This window comes from Bos mutus, chromosome 14, assembly GCF_027580195.1.
Source record: "Bos mutus isolate GX-2022 chromosome 14, NWIPB_WYAK_1.1, whole genome shotgun sequence".
In the NCBI taxonomy this organism is placed as follows: Eukaryota; Metazoa; Chordata; class Mammalia; order Artiodactyla; family Bovidae; genus Bos; species Bos mutus.
In genome coordinates, this window is record NC_091630.1 from 38,132,098 (window position 1) to 38,154,610 (window position 22,513).

General features: G+C 39.9%; 1 protein-coding gene across 3 annotated transcripts in view; it reads left to right on the forward strand.

The window, feature by feature from the left end:
* The window catches only part of ZNF704 (zinc finger protein 704), a 279,969-nt gene that overhangs the window by 144,910 nt on the left and 112,546 nt on the right, over positions 1 to 22,513 (forward strand). The gene's annotated exons all lie outside the window — the stretch shown is intronic.

Sequence of the window (22,513 nt, forward strand, 5' to 3'; positions counted from 1 at the left end):
TTTTAATTTTGTCATCTGGGTAACTTATTGGCAAAGGAGTGACTCAAATGATGATTCTGGGCTAAGCAGTCTCATTATGGGCCAATGAAAGACTGTTACTTAGATTTGGACACTAAGTTGAATGTATTTAAAGGCATTTGTTGAATGAAGATTTTGTGAGTGGCACTTTAGAAGACTATGAAGATTCTGCCTCTCGCTCAGCAGGTTTGCAATACCATTAATAAAATGAAGGTTGGTATATAATGTTCTTCAAGTTTTTTGCAATAATCTCAATGAAAAGAATTGCAAGCATGGATCAGATTTGATAGAAAAAATATGTAGGTAAAAGTAGTGTTTGAGTCTAATAAATAAGAGTGCTAGGTCCTTGGTATTTGATGACTCAATCTTGAATACGGTTTGAATAAATAAAGAGAAAGGAGAGCATCTAAGCTGGAAGAGAATCACAAAAGCAAAAATAAGCATCATGTGGGGAGTAGTGAAATGACTGACATATAAAGTAGAGGTTTATCTGAAAAAGAATAAGGAGACTGATACCAGATAATGTTGACGCCTTGAAGATCTGGGTAAGTACCCAGAAATCATTGAAGATTCTTGAACAGATTGAAATGGCCGGGGGTGTATAGAAGAAAGGGTAGGAGGAGCAAGCAATTTGCAGGATGATTTAGTAAGAGTAGAAAATTAGAGAAATCTCAGACATGGTAGAGATGAATAAAGAAACTTGATGATTATTTATTAATAGAGCATAGTCTCCCTGTAGTGGCTGTGTCTCAGTCTGAGGGCCAGCTTCATGTGTCAATTGCCATCAATAGATAGTGATGGAGATAAAAACACTGGGCTTTCTGTCAACAAATAACCTACTTTGTACCACATCTTCACCCATTCCTCTGCCAATGGATGTCTAGGTTGCTTCCATGTCTTGGCTATTGTAAACAGTGCTGCAATGAACATTGGGGTGCATGTATCCTTTCAGACCATGTTTTTCTCCAGATATATACCCAGGAATGGGATTGCAGGATTATAGTGTAGTTCTATTTTTAGTGTTTTATTATAGTTCTATTTTAAGGAGTCTCCATCCTCTTCTCCATAGTGGCTGTACTAATTGACATTCCCACCAACAGTGCGGGAGGGTTGCCTTTTCTCCACACCCTCTCCAGCATTAATTATTTGTAGAGTTTTTGATAATAGCCTTTCTGACTGGTATGAGGTGATACCTCATTGTAGTTTTGATTCGCGTTTCTCTAATAGTTAGTGATGTTGAGCATCTTTTCATGTGCCTCTTGGCCATCTGTATGTCTTCTCTGGAGAAGTATCTATTTAAGTGTCCACCCATTTTGTGATTAGGTTGTTCATTTTTTTGATTCTGAGCTGCATGCACTGTTTGTATATTTTGGAGATTCATCTCTTGTTAGTTGCTTCGTTTGCAAAATATTTTCTCCCATTCTAAGAATTGTCTTTTTGTTTTATTTATGGTTTCCTTTGCTGTGCAAAATGTTTTGAGTTTAAGTCCCATTTGTTTATTTTTGTTTTTATTTTCATTACTCTGGGAGATAGATTAAAAAAAAAGATATTGCCGTCATTTATGTCAGAGAATGGTCTGCCTATGTTTTCCTCTAAGCGTTTTATAGTATCCAATCTCAAATTTAAGTCTTTAATCCATTTTGAGTTTATTTTTGTGTACGGTGTTAAAGAATGTTCTAATTTCATTTTTTTACCTGTAACTGTCCAGTTTTCCCAGCATCGTTTATTCAAAAAACTGTCTTTTCTCTATTGTATATTCTTGCCTCCTTTGCTGTAGATTAATTGATGCACCTATGGGTGCATGAGTTTATTTCTGGGCTTTCTATCCCATTCCATTTATCTGTACTTCTATTTTATTACTTAGCCATTAAGAAGAATGAAATAATGCCACTTGCAGCAACATGGATGGATCTAGAGAGTGTCACACTGAGTGAAGTCAGTCAGACAGAGAAGGAGAAATATCACAGGATAGCCCTTATATGCGGCATCTTTAAAAAATGATACAAATGAACCTATTTACAAAACAGAAACAGGCTCACAGATTTAGAGAAAGAACTTACGGTTGGGAGGGGGCAGGAACGAGAGGGAAAGGATAGTTAGAGAGTTTGGGATGGTCATGTACACACTGTTATATTTAAAAATAGAAAACCAAGAAGCTACTATATAGCACAGGGAACTCTGCTCAATATTATGTAACAACCTAAATGGAAAAAGGATTTGAAAAAGATAGGTCCATGTGTATATATAACTGAATCACTTTGCTGTACACCTGAATCTAACATAACATTGTAAATCGATTTTACTCCAGTATAAAATAAAAAGTTAAAAAAAAACCTACTTTGAACATTTGAGTCCCAAATCAATAAATCAAGAGTGTGATTCTGTAGTCCTGTAGTTCTTATAAAATCCTGTAATTCAATTGGGATACATGGTAAAACTTGCAAAAACATCTTCATTAAATGTTCAGCTTTCTATTTTAGATAAACTATATTTCAGCAGTAAAAAGGTTTTGTCTATAATACAGACTTAAAATATTCCTTTTAAAATGACCTTGTTACATGTGGGAATTTGTTTCCTCCATTCCTAATCAAAAATGTTTTAAGTTCTAGTTTATCTTGTTTGATCTAATAGTCTAAGTAGGAGAGTTGGTCTAAATTTTGACCCTTACAGGAAGTGTAATTGTTATTAATAGTCATATTACTATAAAAATAAGATCTCTCTACATGTTGGAAATATTTCTTTCTTTTGTTTGCTCAGTAACTAACTTTTATGCTTTCTGGTGTAATGACGGTATCAAACAATCCAGAAATGGTGGGGAATGTTCTCAGCGGCCTGAAGGCCTCTCCACAGTGCTGAGTGTCTCACAGCATGACTGCCGGGTTCCCCACAGAGCTAGACCAGGGCCGTGTTCTGAAGGCTAAACGTGAGGAGCAACAGCCTACCTGCCTAGGGATTTGGCCTTGGAGGAATTGGCTTGACATTCTCTAGAAAGAGTTTATTTCTATCAATAGGAGTTTTTTTATACTCTTCTGATGGGCTGACTTGTAGTAAATGTTTACAACTTTATTTAAAGAGTACTAATTCCTATACTATGTAAAGTGGTTTGGAAAAGTGATGCCATTAGGCTCTTAGCCAAAAAAAAAAAAGAAAGTACATATTTTGTTTTTGTTGTCTGAAGTGTTCTAGATTAGCTAATAAAACAATGTAAAGACTTCCACTTCTTGTAACGGTCAAAATTTAGGCCAATCCTCCTACTGAGAGCAATAAAACCTGGATGAAATATACTCACTTGGAATTGCTTGGAAACATCAGAGATCTAACCAGGCAGAATTATGGGGGAAATGTGAGAAATAAGAAAATCTAGAGTGAGCCTGCCATGAGGGGCCACTTTTTCTCTCAGATGTCTGCTGACCCCAGAAAACATAACTGAAATGCTGAGTAACTGAAAGGCTGAGAAACTGAACAGGACTCCTACAGCCCCATGGACTAGATGAATAAAACTGGTCTCTAGAACCCGCCAAAGCTGAGGTGCGCCTGGTAAATATACCAGACTTTGTACTAAGACACTAAATATCTACCCACCAGAAGTTAACACAAACTGTAAATAGACTATCCTCTCAGAGCTGGAAACACAACTTTAAGTCATTTTTAATCCTTGAAATTGAAACAAGATGATCTCAGATTTCTGGCTTCTAAGCCTGTTGATAGCAAAGCAAAGTAAAATCTCTCTCAAAGAAGAGAATGTTATCAAGATCTCATATTGTTTCTACAAATTTTCATATACTGTGTCTACTATTTTAATAATAGGCTCATGAGGAAAGCAAACAGTATGGATTAAAAAAAAAACAAAAACAAGAAAAACAACAGGTAATGGAAACATGGGCTCCACATAATTTTTCACAAACAGAGTTCCAAAAAATATTCTTAATATGTTCTGTGAGATTTTTTTAAGGCTGGAAATTTTAGACAAGAACGAGAAACTCTCAAAATGAGCCACCTGAAAAATCCAAGATCTGAATTTTAAAACTTGATTGATGGGTGGATTAGCTAATTATTGCCATGTAACAAATCATCCTAAGACTTAGTAACTTAAGGCAGCAATAATCACATAATCTTTCTCATAGTTTCTGTGAGTCAGAAATTCAGGAATGGTTAATTTGGCTGATTCTTGCCCAAACTCTCTCATGAGGTTGCCATCAGATAATTGGCTGGGGGACAGTCATCTAAAAACTTAACTGGGGTTGGAGCCATCTAAAGGGGGTTCACTCATATAGATGGGAAGTTGGTTCCTTTCGATGTGGGTTTCTCTATGGAGCTGCTTGAGTGCCTGATAACAGGGTGGCTGGTTTTCCTCAGGGCTGGAAATCCAAGAGCATGAGGCAGATGGTGCAATGCTTTTGATGACCTAACCTCAGAAGTCTCCCACCACCACTTCTGTCGACCCTATGATATTCTGGTCATACAAACCATACCTATCTGGTCATACAAATCAACCCTGATCTAATGTAAAAGGAAGCTACTCATGGTGTGAAAACTAGATGGTAAGGATTATTGAGGTCAGGAGCTCACTTGATAATGGCTGCCATGAGTAGACACAGTAGAAAGAGAAAGTGAGGTCGCTCAGTCGTGTCCGACTCTTTGCGACCCCGTGGACTGTAGCCCACCAGGCTCCTCTGTCCATGGGATTCTCCAGGCAAGAATACTGGAGTGGGTTGCCATTTCCTTCTCCAGGGGATCTTCCCGACCCAGGGATCGAACCCAGGTCTCCCACATTGCAGGCAGACGCTTTAACCTCTGAGCCACCAGGGAAGCCCTTAGACACAGTAGAGGAATTAGTAAACAGGGAAAGGGAATCCCACAACAGCACAAAGAAACAGAAGGATAGAAAATCCAGAAGTGGGGGTGTGGATATAATATGTAATTGGATTTTCAGAGGCAAGAGATTAAGGCAGAAGCAGTGTTTGAAGAGACAAGTGTGATTCTGCAAAAGCTGTTGAAAGATTTCAAGGTACAAATTCAAGAAGTCCTATGAGTTCCAAGCAGGATAAAATTACAAAATCATTGTCTGTCCTGCATTATGTGCACATAATAATCGGTCTTTGCTTACTTAATATTTTTAGCCTCTGTTTGAAAACATTGTTGCTGGTTTGAATGGGGTTGTTCATTTTTGTAATTTTGGAAAAGTCCTTCCTTAATGTGATGTGCAATTATGATATTGTTTGTGTTTCATTCTTAATTGTTCCTAGTCCTTAGTAACTAGGTTTTGGATCAGCCCAAAGTATTATATAAAGGGAAAATGTACAGTGTAACAAAGAATAAAACTGTCTTTAACTTGATGTTATCTAGATGTCTAGTATTCAGTCATTACTAACTGGTACTTTCACACATGTAGAAAGTAGTGACATTTGAAATTTGTAGAAATGACTTTGAAGTATTGAAATATCACCAGAATATTTCTTTTAACATTGTTGTTGTTAAGTCATGTCCGGCTCTTTGCAACATCATGGACTGCAGCACACCAGGCTCCTCTGTTGTCTACTATCTCCTGGTATTTGCTAAAACTCATATCCATTGAGTTGGTGATGCTAGCTAACCATCTCTTTCTCTGTCGCCCCCTTCTCCTTTTGCCTTCAATCTTTCCCAGCATTGGAGTCTTTTCCAATGAGTCTTTTCAGGGTGTTTTGGGCTCTTCACCTCAGGCAGGCAAAGTACTGGAGCTTCAGCTTCAGCATCAGTCCTTCCAATGAATATTCAGGGCTGATTTCCTTTAGGATTGACTGGTTTGACCTCCTTGCAGTCCAAGGGACTTTCAAGAGTCTTCTCCAGCACCACAATTCAAAAGCATCAATTCTTTGGTGCTCAGTCTTCTTTATGATCCAGCTCTCACATCTGTACGTGACTACTGGAAAAACCATAGCTTTTACTATGTGGACTTTTGTAGGCAAAGTGATTTATCTGCTTTTTAAAACACTGTCTAGGTTTGTCATAGTTTTTCTTCTAAAGAGCAAGCGTCTTTTAATTTCATGGCTGTAGTCACCATTCACAGTGATGTGGGAGCCCAGGAAAAGAAAATCTGTCACTGCTTCCACTTTCCCCCTTCTATTTGCCATGAAGGGATGGGACCGGATACCATGATCTTAATTTTTTGAATGCTGAGTTTCAAGCCAGCTTTTTCACTCTCCTCTTTCACCCTTATCAAGAGGCTCTTTACCTCTACACTTTCTGTCATTAAAGTGGTATCATCTGCATATCTAAGGTTGTTGATATTTTCCCCAGCAGTCTTGATTCCAGCTTGTCATTCATCCAGCCCAGCATTTCACATGATGTACTCTGCATAGAAGTTAAATAAGCAGAGTGACAATATACAGCCCTATCATACTCCTTTCCCAATTTTGAACCAGTCTGTTGTTCCATGTCTGGTTATAATTGTTGCTTCTTGACTAGCATACAGGTTTCTCAGAAGGCAGGTAAGGTGGTCTGGTTTTCCCATCTCTTCAAGAATTTTCCACAGTTCGTTGTGATCCACACAGTCAAAGGCTTTAGTATAGTCAATGAAACAGAAGTAGATGTTTTTTGGAACTCCCTTGCTTTCTCTGCAATCCAAGGAATGTTGGCAATTTGATCTTCCTACAGGGGGTGGGAGGGAGGCTTATCTTCTGGCCTCATATCTTTTTGCTTTTTTGTACTGTCCATGGGATTCTCCAGGCAACAGTACTGGAGTGGGTTGCCATTTCCTTCTCCAGTGGATCACATTTTGTCAGAACTCTTCACTATGACCTTTGTATCTTAGATAGCCCTGCACAGCATGGCTCATAGCTTCATTGAGTTACACAAGCCCCTTCGGCATGACAAAGCTGTTATCCATGAAGAGGTCTTTTAACATTATGATGTATTTGTTATATTTGGGGGTTCAATACATCATTGTTTAATCCAATTCATTAGAAATTGACCATGTAGCACTGGTAATTGAGTGTATGAATAACCACAGACACCATTCCTTGACCGTTCTATATCAATGAGGCTTAACTTAATGTATACTTGACTCTTTTGTGTAAAGAAAAACTGCCAATTTTGCTTCTACTAGTTGTTTTTAAGTGATAGATATTTAAAATAATGACAATAATTACTTTGAGTAGCATAAAGCTCCAAAAATGTTGGTATGGATTGTCCATTTAGAGGATGCTGTCCATTTTGAGATAGAATCTGGTTCTTGTACATCACAGGTAGGGACAGATGGCCATTCAGCTGCAACTAATGACTTGGTGGCTGTCATAAAGAGCAACTTTAAACAGATAGTATTTAACCCATTATGTCTTAGACTGGCCTCTCTTTCATTCAAAAAAATTCCCAGATGAACTTCAGTTCAGTTCAGTTCAGTTCAGTCGCTCAGTCATGTCCGACTCCTTGCGACCCCTGAATCACAGTACGCCAGGCCTCCCTGTCAATCACCAACTCCTGGAGTTCACTCAAACTCACGTCCATCGAGTCAGCGATGCCATCCAGCCATCTCATCCTCTGTCGTCCCCTTCTCCTCCTGCCCCCAATCCCTCCCAGCATCAGAGTCTTTTCCAATGAGTCAACTCTTCCGAACTTATTTTTATCCAAATATGAGAGTATGTAAAGTAAATATCTTAAGAAAGTCTCATTTATCAAACTATATGTTTCTATGTTTAATAAAACACATGTTTCTAAAGTTTAATAAAAACTTGGGCACATGAGGCATCCTTATCACACCTTTCATTTCCCAATTTGTAATAAATTCAACTCATGTTGTTTGAGGGTTTTTGGTTTCATTACAAAGAGTAACTTTCCCCTAGTATAAACCACCAGCTTCACTGTACAATAACAAAGGTCAGAATTCATGTTTGCAAGCATCCAGTTTAAAATATTGGGGAAGGAGATGCTCCCACAGTTGGAGAAAAGAAATCTAACCTTTTCGGTTCAGTTCAGTCGCTCAGTCGTGCCCAACTCTTTTCAACCCCGTGGACTGCAGCACGCCAGGTTTCCCTGTCCATCAGCAACTCCCAGAGCTTGCTCAAACTCATGTCCATTGAGTCGGCGATGCCATCCAACCATCTCATCCTCTGTCATTCCCTTCTCCTCCTGCCTTCAATCTTTCCCAGCATTAGGATCTTTTTCAGCGAGTCAGTTCTTCGCATCAGGTGGTCAAAGTATTGGAGTTTCAGCTTCAACATCAGTTCTTCCAGTGAATATTCAGGACTGATTTCCTTCAGGATTGACTAGTTTGATTTCCTTGCAGTCCAAGGGACTCTCAAGAGTCTTCTCTAACACCACAGTTCAAAACCATCAATTCTTCAGCGCTGAACTTTATTTATAGTCCAACTTTCGGATCCATACATGACCACTGGAAAAACCATAGCTTTGACTAGACGGACCTTTGTTGGCAAAGTAATGTTTGCTTTTTAATATGCTGTCTAGGTTGGTCATAGCTTTTCTTCCAAGAAGCAAGCGTCTTTTAATTTATGGCTGTGCTCACTATCTGCAGTGATTTTGGAGCCCAAAAAAATGAAGTCTGTCACTGTTTCCATTGTTCCCCCATCTATTTCCCATGAAGTGATGGAACCAGATGCCATGGTCTTAGTTTTCTGAATGTTGAGTTTTAAGCCAACTTTTTCACTCTCCTCTTTCACTTTCATCAAGAGGCTGTTTAGTTCCTCTTCACTTTCTGCCATAACAATGGTATCATCTGTGTATCTGAGGTTATTGAATTTTCTCCTGGCAATCTTGATTCCAGTTTGTGCTTCATCCAGCCAGGCATTTCTTTTAATTAGAAATTAAAATATATTTTTTACTGTCGGTAAGTGTAATGCTTTATCATCTGGAGCCACAGTTAGCTAAATCCATAACTATTATGAAAGATTGTTAAACCAATACAGCCTGATTTCAGATATAGTCATGAAGTGTACAAACAATATTTTCTGGAAGTATGTGTACTTCTCCTTTTAACCATAAGACAAAAATTGCTTTCATAGGAATTACATTTTTTTATTCTACTTCCTTGCCATGTGACTGAAGCTTAAAGTTCCTCTCTTAGTGCATCTCCCTAGGAGTGTTCTGTTTCTGGCACCTTAAGGCATAGATTTTGATGCTATTAAAATCACACTGCCTTATTAGCTTAATAGGTGTTAGAACTGGGCATGTAATTTTACAGACAGATATATTAGGCACAGATAAGAAGTTGCCATTCAGGTGATTCTCTGTAATAGAGCTAATCAAAAATTTGATCCTGGCTCTGGGGGTTTCTAGTAGTAATCAAAATCTCTTCTCCACGGGTGAGATTTCATTATACCTAATAAGCCCAGATTTAATGAAATCTCACACACAGAGAACAGATTCTCTGTCCAATTGGAATCTCCCAGGGCCATGATTGCATTTCTGATCATGATCAGTGCTACAGTTGAGTAGAAGTGCTCAGTTACCTGCCAAGTGGGTGGCGCTTCCTCACTGCAACCCCTGTTAGAAACCAAATGCTTAAAAGACAGGGCTGGGAGTAAAAGGGTTTCTGGTGTGAAAATCTTCCCCCAAAATTCACAGAAAAGTGATCAGTCCTCACTTAATCCAGTGAAACATGGTTACTTTCTGTGAGCCAAGAGGACACAAGATTTCAGTTACCACAAACGTGATCTTCACAATGACACCATGAAGAGTGTATTATCACCCGCATTTTCCAGATGAGAAAACTGAGACTCAAAGCTGTTGAGTCTGTTGCACAAGGCCACCCAGAGTTTGTAGTAGAGCTTGTACCCAAAGTTAAATCCCCCAGACTCCAGAACCCCACACACAACCATCATGCCACATCGCATTTCCTCCCCTTTTGGTAGCTTTCATCACACCTTCTCTCTCTACTGTTTCTTCTCCTCCACCTGCATCTGAAATGGGGCAAGGAGTCTAGCCCTACAAGACTGCCTCCTACTGCCAACACCAATCACAAGTCTAGGTTTTACCTATGCGTGCGTGCTAAGTCCCTTCGGTCATGTCTGACTCTTTGGCAACCCCATGGACCGTAGCCTGCAAGGCTGCTCTGTCCATGGGATTTTCCAGGACAGAATACTACTGGAGTGGGTTGCCATGCCCTCCTCCAGGGGAATCTTCCTGACCCAGGGATCAAACACATGTCTCCTGCATTGCAGGTAAATTCTTTACCACTGAGTCACTGAGGAAGCCCATATTCTGGCCAGTTAGCTACACATCAGAGGTTCCTACAGCCCCTTCCTCTGGCTCAACTAATTTGCTAGAGTAGTTCACAGCATCAGGGAAAACAGTTACCTACTTTTTGCCGGTTTATAATAAAAGGATCAGGGGAGACGTGAGGGAGGGATGAAGTGGAAGGCTGGAGCTAGCAGACGTAGGCTTTTATATATGGGATGGATAAGCAGCAAGGTCCTACTGCATGGCACAGAGAACTATGTTCAATATCCTGTAATAAACCATAGTGGAAAAGAATATTTTGAAAAGAATGTATATAAAAATAAACAGATAAAGGATACAGATGGAAGAAATGCAGAGGACAAACTATGTGGGAAGGTGGTGGTGGTTTAGTCAATAAGTTGTGTCCAACTGTTTACAAACCCATGGACTGTAGCCTGCCAGTCTCCTTTCCCCATAGGATTCTCCAGGCAAGAACACTGGAGTGGGTAGCCATTCCCTTCTCCAGGGAATCTTCCTGACCCAGGGGTCAAACCAACATCTTCTGCATTGGTAGGTGGATTCTTTACCACTGAGCCACCAGGGAAACTCCATTTAGGTTCTTAATAAACGGTACTCTACCCTCCTTTCCCCTTTACCGGATGGGGTTTCTAATGAGATGAGAAATGCCAAGCATGGCAGGTATGGCATGCCAAGCATGCCAAGCTTTGGCCTGTGAGTTCTTGGTGGAAACAATTCTCTCTTCTATATTTTGTTGAGTTGTTATTACACATCACCATGCACAGGCCTGTCCCAGGGCCTACAGAGCAGTGCAGCATAGTGATTAACGATGCCGGCTTTGGACTCGAATCCCTGGGCTTTGCCAATTGCTGCTTTCTGACCTTGGGAAATTACCTACCTCTCCCAGCCTCAGCTTTGTCATTTTTAAAGTGTGTGTGTGGGGATGGGGGGTTATGCCTACTTAGGAAGTTTGTAATAGGGTTTCCCTGGTGGCCCAGAAACTAAAGAATCTGCCTGCAATGCAAGAGATCATGGGTTTGATCCCTGGGTCAAGAAAGATCCCCTGGAGAAGGGAATGGCTACCCACTCCAGTATTCTTGCCTGGAGAAACTCATGGATAGAGAAGCCTAGTGGGCTACAGTCCATGGGAGTGCAGAGTTGGAGACGACTGAGCAACACACACGGGGTTAAATTAGATAACATATGTGAAACATTTAACATAGTCCCTAGCATACAGCAAGAGCTAAATAAATGGCAATGATTGTTACTATTACTTAATATTTTTGCTATGGTGTTGTGTGTGTGTGTGTGCGTGTGTTTTTAATACTCTTTGGCTAAAATAACTTTGAAGAAACCGGAAGGCCATTTTAATCGGAGCCTATTTTTGAAGAATGCCACTTACCTTCCTAGTCTGATAAGGCCCGTAATCAGTGACTTATTTATACTGATAAGCTCTGTCTTCCTTTGCCCCAGAAGCTGATCCTAACGCAGGCAGGGTGTTCGGTTTCCCACGACACCTCTGAATAAAATGCCATTTCCTCAGGAACAGCTAGAAATACCGATGCTAATTTTTCCTGTGCTCGGGAAAAGCAAGAGCGCTCCCACTGCGGTGGGCTGCAGGAGCTTTCCAGAAGCATGATGTCATCCTAATTTGCACTGCCAGGGGATGAGCTCATGGGGCGGGGTCTCGCAGGGCTGCAGCTGTGCGGGCCCCTTACTTGTAGGATGTGCGTCCCCCTGCCGCCTCTCCCCGCGGCCCCCTCCACCCACCTCCTGCTGCCGGCGCGCCGAAGAGAGGCACTGCGAGACGAATGCTTTAAAACGGAGGTGAAGTCCTGCAAAATATAACCAGGCATCAGAGGGCACACAATAAAGGCAAACCGTGCATTTTTGTTATTTTGTATTAAAACAACAAACACACGGTTGCAGAACTGTGGTCAATGAGAAGAGACTTGTATTGGTTGTCTTTGCTTCACCTCTTTGTCTGTAGCAGCCTTCCCCCTTTTCTGCTTCAAACAACAGCTTGATCTGTGACTGAACCCAGGCTGAATCTGTGTTGTGTGCGTGCTAGTCGCCCAGTTGGGTCCGACTCTTTGCAACCCGGTGGACTGTATCCCCTCAGGGTCCTCTGTCCATGGGATTTCCCAGGTAAGAATACTGGAGTGGGTTGTCGTTTCCTTCTCCAGGGGATCCTCCCCCACGGATCGAACCCAAGATCCTGCTTGATCTCAGAGGATCACAAATCTGGTCCTGAGCCATGGCTGGGGCAAGAGAGAAATAGGGGAGCCATTTCCCACATTCTTTTCCTTATTACATGTATTGTGAGTGTATTTACATTCCTGCTAATCTACCTGGCTGTATAAAGAGGGATTAAACATACAGACTTTAGCTTCAGAAATCCTGAGCCAGGATCTCAACACAGACACATGTGCTATTTTTAAGATGGTGAGAATTGTCACCTCTCCAAGCCTCAATTTCTCCACCTGTAAAATGGGGATAATAGTCAAGCCTAGATCATAAGGGTGCTGCAGACATTAAATGACTATTGCATGATAATCACTAAGCACAGTGCCTGGTCCATGGAATGTGCTCAATCCATGTGCGTGATCATTAATAAAATATGTACACTCTACTGCTTTATTAACCATTCACTGCAATAGAAACCTTTCATTTATATTTCAAGTATACACTGAAATAGAACCATATACTGAGCCCCCCACATACCTATCACCCCACTTCAACAATTATCAACATTTTGGCAGCTTTGTTTCACTTATTCTCCACCCTTTCTTTTCAAGGAGTATTTTAAGGGTAAATCCCAAGTATTAAATCATTGTACCTGTAGTACTTGAGTGTGTGTGTGTAAGGAAAGCCCCAGTGGCTTGGTAGTAAAGAATCTGCCTACAGTGCAGGAGACGCAGGAGATTCAGGTTCAATCCCTGGTTCAGGAAGATCCCCTGGAGGAGGAAATGGCAATCCACTCCAGTATTCTTGCCTGGGAAATCCTATGGACAGAGGAGCCTGGCAGCCACAGTTCATGGGGTTGCAAAGAGTCAGAGGTGACTGAACACACATACACACCTGTAATACTTGAGTATGTAATACTTTAACTGAAAAGGATTTTATTTTTAATTTAACCCTACAATGTTAAATTAGTTCCTTATTATCATCTAATGTCCAGTCCTTATTCAAATTTCCCCAATTGTTCAAAAATGTCTTTTTATACCTTAAAAAAAATTGCAGAAAATATGCTTAGACTTTTTAAGGGGTTTCTAAATATGTGGATTCTTGGCTTTTTCAGAGCTAAATTTCAAACATTAGTAAACACAAATATTGATATTTATGCAGTAGGAACAAAAGAGATTACTAATTTATTTTTGTCAATTGTTAATCTGAATTATTTGTCTTAAAGTAAGAGATTCTGTACTGATTAGAATGACAAATAATAAATGTTTGTTAATTTTTTAGTCATTAGTTTTATATTTGTAATTCGGATGGCCAATATTTTGATGTGCTCATTATCTAAACATGACTTTAAAATCTTACTTAAACTGGCACTTAGTGTATAAATAAGATCATAATTTATTCTTTTTGCTGCATATTTTCATTAGCTTGTTTCCTCTTAATTTAATGTCTGTAAATCACTGTACAGTAGAAATTTACTTAGAAAAATTTTTAGCATTCAGTTTGCCAATAGCTGTTCTTGGTTAAATGCAAACATTTAAATTTCAGAAAATACATCTTTTCCCAATTAAGGGAAAGCCCTGTGTGGATCCTGATGTATTTAAATTATTTAATTAGTGTTACAGTAAGTCTCCAGGGAGGCATGAATTATGTCCACAAAAAATTTATGTACACTCTATTTTTCGTGAAGGATATAGTCTCTCACTTCTGAGCATAAGTTCCCATCATGACTTCATATCCTTCTTTGACAAGTCAAGGTCACTCCAAGGCTCTCTGGTCTGGCCTCATTCCTTCCCCAGCAGTATCCCCATAACTTTTTCATTCCCTCATCCCCCATATACCTGAGACTCCAGCTGTGTCGGACAACTGGCCATTCTCTGCTTTTCCACCCCTGCACTTCTCTCAAGCTATTCCACATATCTGAGGTGGAGTTGCTGAATTTAGTATGTAGAAATACAGAAGGCCCAGTTAATTTTGAATCTCAGGTACACAATGAATACATTTTTAGTATAAGCATATCCCTGATATTCCATGTGACATACTGTACTAATACAAAAATGTTATTCACTGTTTATATGAAATTCAAATTTAACAAGAGTCCTGGGTTTTATCTGATGGTGCTAACCTAAGGAAACTTTTCAAGGGCTGGCTTCTCCTCCCAGAAGCCTTCCTGAATGCCTTCCCTACACGCTGCTACCACAGCATTTTGCTGGAACCTCTAATTACATACGAAAACACTCTAGTATTTTTTTAACTTGCCATATGTATGTGTGTCTCTTTACCGCTTCATAACACAAACACTATGTCTTATGCCTAGAGTTCTAGGATTTAGCATTTACACCTCACTCTGTCTTTCCACTCCAGGGGTTGGATAACATTAACCCCTCATAGTATTTTTCTCACTGCTTTTGGGTTTGTTTTGTTTTCTCCATGTAAACTTGTATGGCCTATATTCACCGTTATTCATTCCTAACCATGTACCACTCACTGTGATAAGCAGTGGAGGTAAAGAGTGAATTAGATAAGTTTCTGATCATTAGGAGCTCACATGTTGTCAGAGTAGAAACACATAACTCATGGTGTCCAAGTAGAAACACGTAACTAGGTAAGTGTTTTGGTAGGTCTGATGTGTTTGATAAATAGTTATTAAAAGCTCAATACAGGCCAGGCAGTGTTCTAGGCACTCAGCGTGCAACTGTGTACAAGGAAAGCCTATGTTTCCCTGGAGTTCCTTTCCTGAAGAAGGACTATCCAATGGGTAGATGTGAATGAGAGTTTCCAGGAAGCCATTCAAGATTTTTCATGAATAGACTGAGTCCTAGAGTAAAGTATGAGCTTGCTAGACAGGTGAGGGGTGGAAAATGAGCACTCCAGGAAGAAAGCTGGACAAGTACAAAAGAATGGACTAAAAAAGCCCAGAACATGGTCTCTGTAAGGACAGGAACTTGGTCTTCTCTGCACTGATATGACCCCATGCTTGACTTGAGATGGGCGCAGAGGGAGCACTTCATAAACAGTTGCATGAGTGAACGAAGGCAACTGTTGTATTCAGGGAAAAGCAAGAGGATTGGAATGACCAGAGCTGAGAGCTGGGCCGTGTCATTCTAAAAGCAGACAGTGGACAGAAGAGGAAGGGCTTCATAAAGCACCCTTAGAAATGTGAATTCAAATGATAAACATTGGAGAGACATCAGAAATTTTCAGGTCTGGAATGGTGCAATTTCATTTAACTTCTTGAAGAGGTTGCTTGAATAGGGGTGTGGACAATGGGTTAAGTGGAGTGGAGACCAGGGAGACCAGTTAAGTGGCTATTGTTTTAGAAGGATGGACAAGGGCCGGTATTAAGCAGTGGTGGTGAAACATCAAAATGAGAGAAAGATTTTAGGGTTATTTCTAAAGTAAAACCAGTAAAAATTTGGATCCATTGGGTATAAGAGTTCAAGAATGGGGGTGAGGGGGTAGGGAACAAGGCCTGGAGAGCTCCCAGGTTTATGGCTTCTACAACCGTCTGGACGAGATTCCATTAGGCAAGGGGTCCCCAACCTCTGGGATCTGGTGCCTGATGATCTGAGGTGGAGCTGATGTAATAATGACAGAAGTAAAGTGGACAATAAATACAATGCTCATGAATCATCCTGAAACCATCCCTCCCACCCAGGTCGGTGGAAAAATTGTCTTCCACAAAATGGATCCATGTGCCAAAAAGGTTGGGGACTGCTGCATTGGAGCACAGGAGGAGGACAGTTTTAGAAGGTCTGGACAGGAAGACATGTGGGAGAATCATCAGTGACCATTGAGAGTTAAAGCCATGATAATGGATGAAGCTAGCAAAGAGTGAGAGTATAAAATTAAATCAGAAGGGGGCCTGGAAAATGCCATTTTGCAGATACGTATTTGTCATGTTTATGTATCTGCAGATGGTTCAGTTCAGTTCAGTCGCTCAGTCGTGTCTGACTCTGTAACCCCATGGACTGCAGCATGCCAGGCTTCCCTGTCCATCACCAACTCTAGGAGCTTACTCATACTCATGTCCATCGCATCGGTGATGCCATCCAATCATCTCATCCTTTGTCACCCCCTTCTCCCACCTTCAATCTTTCCCAGCATCAGGGTCTTTTCAAATGAGTCAGTTCTGCACATCAAGTAGCCAAAGTATTGGAGTTTCAGCTTCAACATCAGTCCTTCCGATGAATATTCAGGACTGATTTCCTTTAGGATTGACTGGTTGGATCTCCTTGCAGTCCAAGGGATTCTCAAGAGTCTTCTCCAACACCACAGTTCAAAAGCATCAATTCTTCGGTGCTCAGCTTTCTTTATAGTCCAACTCTCACATCCATACATGTAGTGTAGTGTAGTGAAGTTGCTCAGTCGTGTCCGACTCTTTGTGACCCCATGGACTGTAGCCCACCAGGCTCCGTGGTCCATGGGATTTTCCAGGCATGAATACTGGAGTGGGTTGCTATTTCCTTCTCCAAGGGATCTTCCCGACCCAGGGATTGAACCCAGGTCTCCCGCATTGTAGGCAGACACTTTACCGTCTGAGCTACCAGGGAAGCCCCAATCCATACATGACTAGTGGAAAAACCATACCTTTGACTAAACGGACCTTTGTTGGCAAAGTAACGTCTGCTTTTTAATACCACTGTCTAGGTTGGTCAGAGCTTTTCTTCCAAAGAGCAAGCGTCTTTTACTTTCATGGCTGCAGTCGCCACCTGCAGTGATTTTGGAGGCCAAGAAAATAAAGTCTGTCACTGTTTCCATTGTTTCCCCATCTATTTGCCATGAAGTGATGGGACCAGATGCCATGATCTTAGTTTTTTGAATGTTGAGTTTTAAGCCAGCTTTTTCACTCTCCTCTTTCACTTTCATCAAGAGGCTCTTTAGTTCTTCTTCGAGTTCACCCTCACCATGAGGGTGGTGTCATCTGCATATCTGAGGTTATTGATATTTCTCCCAGCAATGATTGAGTGATCCCAAACCTAGGGTCAGCTTGGAAAGAGAATAACGAGTCATTAATATGGCCTTGCTGTTCTATATCCAGAATGTTTTTATAAAAAGGGAGAGTCATTGGTTTTATTTGATTTACTGTTGACACTATCTCTGACTTTCTAAAGAAAGCTCGCTTAACCCCTTTCTGACCACCTCCTACCTATTTCATCAGGTTTGTTAAAGACCATTTGAATATAGTCTACAAAGTAATTTGCATAGATGGAAGAGAAAAAAATGAAATTCCAAAATCACAATTATTAATGATGATAAAATATTATTTAAAAGCAATCCCTTTTAAGAATCTTCAAAGCAGTTCTATTTTTATGTACGTGCATAAAGATAATATGTTTCTACCTAAAGGTTTGTAATAACTTTGGAATTGTAGAAGCTGATAAGAGTCAGGGTGTGAGTCACCACCAAATAGCATTTCCCTCATTAATAACTAAGCTATGATAAAGGTTTTTGAAACCTTAGAACAATAGAATGTCTGTTAACTGACTTCCTGGAGGCGCTAGTGGTAAAGAACCTGCCTGCCAGTGCCTAGTACAGGAGACATAAGAGACACGGGTTCAATCCCTGGGTTGGTAAGATGCCCTGGAGAAGGAAATGGCAACACACTCTAGCATTCTTGCCTAGAGAATTCCATGGACAGAGGAGCAGGCTACAGCCCATGGGGTCGCAAAGAGTCGTACATGACTGAAGTGACTTATCACAACACTCGAATAACCAGTGTTTTTCATTTGAGGCTTAAACTCAAAACTGCCAGACTACTCTCTAGATGAGAGTATTGAAGACTTTTTGTTCATAATTTCTGAGTGAAAGTCAGAGAATTTTGAAAACCATGCACTCCCTCACACATTTTAAAGTTGACATCTTAAATTTTACATTATAGATTTAAATAGTAATAGTAATTTAAACAATAATATTGTTATTTTGATCAAAAAAAGCTGTAGCATCACTTCTAAAGTATCCAATAGCATCTAAATACCATAGAGATTTAATACCTACCATCATCCATTTTTTATAATACACAAACTTTTTTTTTTTTTTCCCCTCCCCAATACACAAACTTTTTAACTGGCATAAATTCTACTTGTTCCTTTTCCTTTTAGTTCAGTATCCATTCCACTTAGTGCACAGAACTTTATCCTAATATATTTATGCTTTAAAGATTTTTATTGATCATCCCACCATACTTCTCTGTAAGAAAAATATATTTATAAATTTAAATTAAAATATTTTGCATTCTTGTGACCATGATTCTGAGTACTTAACATTTTTTCTGGTGTAAGCTATATTTAAAATGATTAGTAGTACTCATTTGACCAACACAACACACTAAAATTTTGATAAACAAGTGAATATAAAGTACAGTTTTGTTAAAACTACATCTCTAATGAGATATAGGATTTTTAAGTTAATTATCTGTCTGTGGAAAATATTATATATTATGAGAATGACACACTATTCAGCAGCATTTTTATTCCCATTTTTCATTTTTAATATGAGCACAGAAAAAAAACTTGTACACATAGATAGGTAAATAGGAAGAGAAAGAGTTTCATTATATCATGCAGGCGTGCTCAGTCACAGTCATGTCCAATTCTTTGTAACCCCATAGACTGTAGCCCACTAGGCTCCTCTGTCCGTGGGATTTTCCAGGCAAGAATACTGGAGTGGGTTGCCATGCCCTCCTCCAAGAGATCTGCCTGACCCAGGAATCAAACCTGTGTCTCCTGCATTGGCAGACAGATTCTTTACCACTGAGCCACCTGGGAAGCCTGTTATATCAGAGTCACTCAATTAATGAAATTGCTTTCAAGAGAGATAAATGCCAAATATCACAGTACTGAATCATCAAAAACTTTTTAATGATCTAACTTGATTAGATTCTCCTTCAGTTCTCTTGAAACCAAAGAATTGGAAACCACTTAAATTGCAAAAGAACTTTTTAAATCCAATACTCAGAGTCATTCACTTTTTCTGACACCAAAACTAATTTTTCTAATTGACTCCAGTTACCACCCTGGAGATCTTACTACACTAGAATAATTTATGTGCTCTGCTGTGCTTAGTCACTCAGTCGTGTCCAACTCTTTGCGACCCTATGGACTGTAGCCCGCCAGGCTCCTCTGTCCATGGGGATTCTCCAAGCAAGAATATGGGCGTGTGTTGCCTATTGCTTCTCCAGGGAAACTTTCCAACCCAAGAATCAAACCAGGGTCTCCTGCATTGTAAGTGGATTCTTTACCAGTTGAGCTACCGGGGAAGAATAAATTTATAGATAGATGAAAAGTTGCCTTTTGTAATAAAGTGGGACAAGGTGCTTTGGCATACAGACAGAAAGAACTCCCCCTTTCTGATAGCAAATATATTCTCAGATCAGTTGTTAGAAGATGTATGTACGAGTGAAGGAGTGTAGTAACAGGTCATTTCTATTAAAAACTAAGTTAATTGCTTTGAAAAAGGCAAGTTGCTTTAACAATTAATCACAGGCTAGATGCTACAAAACATTATAACAGACTGGGAAAATCTTTGAGTTAGGCACTTATCTTGCTTGGTAAATGTCTTTAAATTCTTGTTTCACTTTCAATGACAACTAAATATTTTATACAATGCATGATTTATGCAATAATAATTAACATTTATTAGAGGTTAATTAACACAGTTCCATTTGCCAGGAATGGTCCTACCTAACTAATTTGTTTGTATTCATTAGTTAATCCCCACAACAACCCCATGAGGTAGATAGCTTTTCATTCCCATTTTACAGATGAGGAAACAGAGATGGAGAGACAGTAACTGCTAGAGTTCACACATCTGATAATGACACCACCAAGCACTCTTGCTCCAGACTCTATATTCTTAATAAGTAAACCTCTACTCAAAGATCATGATTTTGAATTAAGAATAGAATTTATAAGGCCCATATATAGCATTTTTGGAGAAGGGAATGGCAATCCACTCCAGTATTCTTGCCTGGAGAATTCCATGAACAGAGGAGCCTGGGAGGCTACAGTCCATGGGGTCACAAAGGGTTGGACATGACTGAGCAACCAACACTACACTTCTATAGCATTTTTATTATTTTCTTCTTTAATAAGTTTCTTTGATTAACTGAGCAGGCAAGCATGTTAAGAGGTTTTCTGCAGGACTATAAATGTTAAATAATAAGCTATGGTTATTATTTTAGAAACTGCAAGTCAGGTATGATGCAATGCACCTCTTAGTGTTCAAAAGCTGCTTAGCCAGTTTGGTTACAAAAACATAATAAATCATTGTATACCTGGTGAAAATGAATATTAAAGTGTTTTCTGCAACTCTGAACAAGTTCTCCTAATTTTTGCCAGAAATGACATGTATTTCTCTCATTATTGTGTGCCTTTTAAAAAATTCTCAGAATCCCTTTAGGTGCATCACAGAGAATTGTGAACACTGTAAATATCAATATATTTTAATTTAACAGAAAAACCCCAGTGCAACTTCTAATACAAAGTGTCTGTGAGCAGTTCTATCCTCTGCTATTGAACCTTCCATTCTTCCCTAACTCCCCACTTTTATTTAGCCCATCTAAGATACTCAGACTATAACATTTGCATATTTCCTTCCTTTTTATATTAAGGAACCTCAAGTTTCTTCCTCTTTCTATTTCCTTAAAGTTACATCATTCCAAAGTAAATTTAGTTTTCTCAAAATTTAACACTTAATTTGCATATCTCTGTTCAAGCAATACCTACAGGCTAAACTCTGTGTTCAGTTCAGTTCAGTTCAGTCGCTTTGTCGTGTCTGACACTGTGCAACCCCATGGACTGCAGCACGCCAGGCCTCCCTGTCCATCAGCAACTCCCAGAGCTTACTCAAACTCATGTCCATTGTGTCAGTGATGTCCTCCAACCATCTCATCCTCTGTCATCCCCTTCTCCTCCTGCCTTCAATCTTTCCCAGCATCAGGGTCTTTTCAAATGAGTCAGTTCTTCGCATCAAGTAGCCAAAGTATTGGAGTTTCAGCTTCAACATCAGTCCTTCCAATGAATATTCAGGACTGATTTCCTTTGGGATTGACTGGTTGGATCTCCTTGCAGTCCAAGGGACTCTCAAGAGTCTTCTCCAACACCACAGTTCAAAAGCATCAATTCTTCAGGGCTCAGCTTTCTTTATAGTCCAACTCTCACATCCATACATGACTACTAGAAAAACCATAGCTTTGACTAGATGGACCTTTGTTGGCAAAGTAATGTCTCTGCTTTTTAATATGCTGTCTAGGTTGGTCATAGCTTTTCTTCCAAGAAGCAAGCATTTTTTAATTTCATAGCTGCAGTCACCATCTGCAGTGATTTTGGAGGCCAAGAAAATAAAGTCTGTCACTGTTTCCACTGTTTCCCCATCTATTTGCCATGAAGTGATGGGACCAGATGCCATGATCTTAGTTTTCTGAATGTTGAGTTTTAAGCCACCTGTTTTACTCTCCTCTTTTACTTTCATCAAGAGGCTCCTTAGTTCTTCTTCGAGTTCACCCTCACCATGAGGGTGGTGTCATCTGCATATCTGAGGTTATTGATATTTTTCCTGGCAATATTGATTCCAGCTTGTGCTTCTTCCAGCCCAGCATTTTGCATGATGTACTCTGCATATAAGTTAAATAAGCAGGGTGACAATATACAGCCTTGATATACTCCTTTCCTGATTTGGAACCAGTCTATTGTTTGGAGCAAAAAACAAAATGCTTTGTCCCTCACAGAGCTTATAGTTGAGAAGAAGGTGTGAGCAACTGAATCCAAAATCAAATATGAAAAGTGATACAAGTGGGACAGTGAATGTACTTTGTGAAAGTTGCACTGGCAGAGCCTAGAAGATGAGGTGGCATCTAATATCAGCCTTTGTGTTTTAACTGCCTGACCTCTCTGCCTGGCCCAGGAGCTTCTGATTGCCTGGTTGGTGGACTGATGACTTCACTAACTCCCTTGATGGTGAGCTGGTTGACTGAGATCGATGAGATTCCCCAAAGGGCAATAACTGGTTAACCTTTGAATGGCTAATTGCAGGGCTATCTTACCAGCTTTTAAGTTTTCCCTTCTGGATGAGAAAGTGGGGCTGATGGAAACCATCCTTTTATTTCCTACATTATCACTGAGGGAAATGAGACGAGCTTTCTGCT